This window comes from Melanaphis sacchari, unplaced genomic scaffold, assembly GCF_002803265.2.
Source record: "Melanaphis sacchari strain LSU unplaced genomic scaffold, SCAv2.0 Contig1883_pilon_pilon, whole genome shotgun sequence".
Taxonomy (NCBI): domain Eukaryota; kingdom Metazoa; phylum Arthropoda; class Insecta; order Hemiptera; family Aphididae; genus Melanaphis; species Melanaphis sacchari.
Window position 1 is genome coordinate 1 of NW_020270904.1, and position 6,488 is coordinate 6,488.

Consider the following 6,488-nt stretch of genomic DNA (forward strand, 5'->3'; position numbering starts at 1 on the left):
TAGGTTAAACCTTAGTTTTTGACGATGACTATGAATAACACTGTTAGGATCCACGCTTACACCAAACAGGAAGAACATGTTATTAGGCATTCAGGAAAAAAAATTTATTTAAAAAAATCAAATCTAAGGTACATATTATAATATGCAATATGCATCTATAGTTTTTTAAATATTATATTTAACAATATTAAATTTAATGGTATAGATTACAATCATCTTTAGAAAAATTAAGAAGTGAATTTAGTGAAATTAAAGAAAAAATGAAATTTAAAACCACTGAATCTATAATTAACCAATTAATTAAAAATAATTTTACTGTTAATGAATCTGAAACTGCTGTGATAAATGAAATAATATCTTCAAGTAAAATTAAAAATCCCAAAGAACGTCGCTATTCAGAAAATTGATTACTTTTATGTATACTTTTACACATAAGGTAATCAATACTAAATACTTTTAATACAAAAAAATATAATATTTGTAACATTATCTATTAGTAATATGAAATGTTACAATTATTATTTGCACAATATTGTTTGATCTGGTACATTTTTTCCTGTATATTTTATTAAAAATTGTTTGAAATGTGTATTGCTTAATTTATTAAGTGGGATGTTAGCACTGAGCATGGCTTTACATAAATCATTGTTGAATGAAGATTTTGATGACGGATCTTGTAAAATAAGTTGCTGATATTTTTTTTGTCTTCTACACGATTGATTCCTCGTCGATGTTTTTCAGTTGCAATGTGTTGTGTCACAGAAAAACGTTTATCACTGGCTATTTTGATATTGCATACTGTACAAAATAGAATTTTATTGCCCGTTGTAAATATGTTTCCAAATTCCGAAACGTAGTTTTTTAAACGGGTCGCTACCGATGATTTTTCTTTTGGCATTTTTATTCCGCGATATTATTTTAAAAAAAATGACAAGTATGAATAACTTAATACGCACAATAAACCAATTAAAACAACGAAATCAATACGAATAAGAATAAGACTCAAATACACGCAAGACGCACGTTGGTCAATGGATCGTACCAGACTAAAATATTACGATTTACGATTGTTAAATGATTTTTGTCATATGTGTTACATAACTTATGTACGAGTTGATATTAGTAAATTAATTTAATCTCGACTTCAATAGTAAATAGTCAATAATAATACACGTTAAATACCCGAGTAAAAATAGAATAATTTCGATAAAACTATAAAAGTTATAGTTTATACTGTAAGATTGACCGAAAAAATGTAAATATTACGAAAAAAAAAAAAACATTTAAACAAAAAAATTATTAAAACATGCATTTATATGCCCTAACCCATTGTAGTAAACCGACGTTTTTAGCATAAAAACGTAGTACTAAAGTCCAGTGGCCTAAAACTATATCACGCCACCTAATCGGATCACTGATGCTTTTTTCTGATTGGATTAGGAACATCACGCTATTTCTTTGACGTCAATCATCCTCTCCTAATCACGGCATGTCTCATATAAATAGGAGCCCTCTTCACAGGGAGCTCCAGAGAGTATTTCATACACAAACGTTTCACCCATGCTCACCAAGAGCCTCTAGGGAAACGTTCCACACACATATTCTCTCCGGTTTAGTATTTCAATACTAAGTCGAAACACTTCTAAAAAGTTTATATTTTAAAGTTATTTTATATTTAATAAATTGTTTAAAGTAAATATTAATATTTTGTTATTAATACTAATTCAAACATAAACCTCTTCTCTTCCTCAACTACAACGTTGTACTGACATTATGGATTCGTCGTTAAAGAAGTATTGCAGTAACTACGATCAAGTGACAGCGACGCGTTACTAATCCATGAAATATGCAAAAATATGTAAAATAAAATTTGGTATTTGAACTACAAATAAGTCAAAACAAATTTTGGCCGAATCCATTTTTATATAAAGTGTAGCAAAAAAAAAAACATGCAAATGCATTAAATTTACAGCCCTGCCTATTACCATTTAATTGTTTTATAGATCAGTAAGTACTTATACATTTCTACGAGACCAACAGATATTACCATTGCCATGTGCTAGAACTATTCGTCGCTATCTATCGTTGACAAAAACTGGTTGTGGATTTGATTCAAATATTTTTTTACTTCTAAAAAAGAAATTATCAACCATGAAAGACGAAGAAAAACATGGAATCTTAATTTTTGATGAAATTCATTTAAGAGAAAGCATAGAAGTCAATACCAATTTTTTAACCTATACCGGATTAGAAAATTTTGGAAAAGATGCAGACATACAACATTATGGGAAAAAAGCTAATCACGGATTAGTTTTCATGTTTCAAAGTTTACACAGCAACTTTTCACAACCAATAGCCGTGTTTACATCTAAAGGGAATGGTAAAGGTTAAGGGGGCTGCAGCAGGTCGAAAAAAACATGTAAAACAACCAAAAAGCCAGACAAAAGTTTGAAGCTTGTGTTTGATGGATTTTAATTTTAAAAACAGATATGAATTTGTATTCTATTTTTCTAGATTTCAATCGAAGCAATTTTTGATATTTGAAAAATTGAGTACGTACTTAAGTCTCAAAATAAAAGAAATGTATAGTTCTTTAAATTATTAATATTTTAATAACTAATTTGAATATTTTAATAACTAATTTGAATATTTAAAATTGCTTCGATCAAAACCTAAAAGATTAGATGACAAATTCAAATTGGTTTTCAAAAATAAAATGTATCAACCACAAGTCTTGTAATTTTGTCTGGCTTATTGGTCTTTTAGATACTTAAAAAGCGTTGTGTCAATTTTAATCATTCCGAATTTTGACATGTTCCTGCGCGTGCGAGAACATGTTATCGCTATTCTACTAGGCTAAACTTAATTCTATGAAACCATTCGATATCAAAAATTAATCTTATTATACCTTATTACCCGTACCACTAGTAACACGGTGAATTTAACCCTTTCACTGCTATGCCCGCATATATGCGGGCATCGAAATCGTTCTTGATATGCTATGCCCGCATATATGCGGGCAATCGAATCTAAAATATAAAGAAATGAGCGGGAAAATTTTTATTGGTTAAATTATTATCTAAACGTGCTCCTGAATTCAACGGTGTTTTCAGAATTGTGATAACACTAATATTCAAGGAGATATTAAATAATATATATTTCCAACCTCTTAGTGGTTCCCAAACATGGACTATAATATTACGTTTTACGTATATTTTTTGTGTTTACGTGATATTTATAGCATTTTACCACTATTACATGAACATAATTATAATAATATTACAATAATTATTGTTTCTAACCCATAGATTAGTATACATAACTTTACAGAACTAACCTTACGTGCTGTTACGTACCTTATTATTGTAAATTTGGTTTAAAATAATATACTTTATCATTTATTTAATTTATAAATTGCTAAAATGCCCAAAAAATCCCTAACTGATGCTGAAATTGAAAATGAGCTAAATGAATTTTACGCTAATTCAGAATCTGAAGATGAGTTCTCCATTGAGGAAACAGACGAAGCTCTTGAAGACTTCGAAATTGAACCTCAAGAACAATGTAAGATTCGAAATTTATTTCAATCACACTATTACATGTACTATAATATTTTAACAAATGTAAAATATACTTTATAAAACAGTTTCAGTACTTAAGTGTTTTTATTGTATTATAGTATTTCAAAATATTGATATTGATGAAGCTCTCAACAATTTTGAATTTAATAATTTTGAAGACTTATGTAAGTATAATAAATTATGTCAAGTATAATTCATTTTTACTATTTCATATGAATTTTTATGTAATATTGTATAATATTTATTGTTTACAGTTACTACTTCTCCATTCAATTTGTCACCATTACAACCTGGTGAACATTTTCAAGTTGATTTAGAAGAAAATAGTAAGTAATAAATCTTTATAATCTTTATAATTTGTATAATTCTTATAAAGCTAATAATTTAGTATAATTTGAATAGTCTTCTATACATATTACATATTATAATAGTCATACTATTCAATTTTGTCTAGTATTGCAGGTATATAATATTTTAACCTATTTTAGATTTGCCTGGTAGTCAACCATCACCAGAAATATGCACTAGAACTGTACCTAGAAGAAAAAGACCTTTATCTAATCCTCCAAAACCACTTGGCCCACTAAAATGGAAAAAAAGAGTTACTAATTATAAACCAAAAATTCATCCATTTACTCAAAATAAAGTAATTTAATTTTTTTTAATTTACCTGTTATTTTATTTTTATGAAATATAATATTTTAGGCTGGAATACAAAAAGAAGAATTCGGTTTGAATGAAAATTCACAAGTATTAGCCTTTTTTGAAGCATTTATAACTCCTAATCTCATGGGAAAGATTGTGTTTGAAACTAATCGATATGCAGAACAACAAACATTCTCAAAGCACTCGAGATTAGCAAAATGGAAGAATACATCGATTGGTGAAATGAATGTGTTTTTGGCAATTAATATGTTGATGGCCAGGAATAAAAAATTACAAATCAAAGATTATTGGTCAACTAATGAATATTTACATCAAAATATATTTGGTAGATTAATGAGCAGAGATCGTTATTTGTTACTCCTACGGTTAATTCATTTTTGTGATAATAACCAACAAATACATGGTGAACGACTTTATAAAATACAAATGGTGATATCTGAAGTTAAAAAAAACTTTCAAGATGCTCTTATTCCGTTTTCTAATTTAGTCATTGATGAGAGTTTACTTTTATGGAAAGGACGTTTGTCGTTTAAGCAGTATATAAAATCAAAAAGGCATAGATTTGGAATAAAACTATACATTTTATGTGATTGTGAAACTGATTTCATTTTAAATTTCTCCATATACACAGGTGCAAGTGATTGTAACGACCCTTTAGAAGACCAATTAGGGAAATCTGGAGTGATTGTAAAGAAACTTATAAAACCATATTTTAACCATGGTTATTCATTATATACTGATAATTTTTACACTTCTCCAACCTTAGCAATATACTTACATAAAAAAAAAATAAACTCTTGTGGAACAGTAAGGAAAAATAGAAAATTAATGCCAAATTTACATTCAAAATTAAAATTAGGAGAAAGGGAATCAATGTGCACTAATAAATTATTAGCTATACACTGGAAAGATCGCAGAGATGTATACATGTTGACAACTATGCATAAAGATACAATGACAGCCACTAAAAAAATTGATAGAGCTACTGGGGATAAATATCTAAAACCAGAGTGTATAGTAAGTTATAATGCTAATATGGGTGCTATTGATAAAACTGACATGCTTTTAAGTTCAATTGAATGTGTACGCCGTACCATGAAGTGGTACAAAAAATTGTTTTTTCATTTAGTTGATATGTCTCTACTGAATGCATATTCAGCTTATAAAACGGTGACAGGAAAGAATATTTCTTTAGCTGACTTTCAATTGCAATTAATTAATGAACTGGTATTAAAATATCAATGTGAAGGTGGCATGACAACAAATAGAAAAAAAACACCAATGGATACTACAGAAAAGCGCTTACAACCAGACGCTAGGCACTTTCCAGAGTTAGTGCCAGTTACACCATCGAAAAAACAAGGAAGACGATACTGTTTTGTTTGCAGTCACAAGAAAGAAAACAAAAAAAGAAAAGATTCAATGTACTGCTGTATTGAATGTGATGTCGGTTTATGCGTTACCCCCTGTTTTAAAATTTACCACACACAAAAAGAATTTTAGAAAAAATTTACTTTTTATAATATTTTAAAAGTACTATTATTATTTCTTTTGTTATATTTTATTTGTGTATTATTTTTATTGTAATTTTACAAGTTTGTACAAGATCAATGATTTTATTTTGTTATTTTTATCTTATTTTAAATACTTATGTTTATATATTTTATTTTGTTTTATTTTATTTATGAAATTGGTTATTTTGTATTTTTATTTAATTAATAATTTGATTACCACAAGCTATATATTTTTGTTTATTATCATCAATTTAATTTGTTATTTGATTAAATTCTGTTCAATAAAAAAATCAATGTAGAAAAGTTTTTCTTTACCATACACTACATATTGTTATGTTGTGACGTTAGTGTATTGCGCAAGTTTGGAAACCCATGGCTGGCAAATTTACATTGAGCTGTAACTTTGTAAGTTTTTGGTCAAAATTTTTCTTTTTAATTTTTCTCATTTTCAAAATGTCCAACTCTTCCAGTATAAGGTGATAAACATTTTTTATTTTTTTTTCAAAAATCTTCAGCACAGGGCAAGTACTTGTAATTTTAGTACATAGCAGTGAAAGGGTTAATATTTATTAATTATAAGTTATAACTATATAATGTTATATATAATCATGTATTATAATATTGGGGATAAGATATATGATTATTATTATTTAATTGCAATTGTTCGCGCCATGTTAAGTAATGAAGAATACAACGTCAGGCGACATACGACAATGAGCATAAACAA

At 27.7% G+C, this 6,488-nt stretch overlaps 2 pseudogenes; both read left to right on the plus strand.

Moving 5' to 3' along the window:
- The first annotated feature begins 205 nt into the window (after positions 1-205).
- Positions 206-2,391, plus strand: LOC112592730 (annotated as a pseudogene).
- Positions 2,392-3,422: 1,031 nt separating this feature from the next.
- LOC112592731 lies at positions 3,423-5,693 on the plus strand (annotated as a pseudogene).
- Positions 5,694-6,488: the final 795 nt, after the last annotated feature.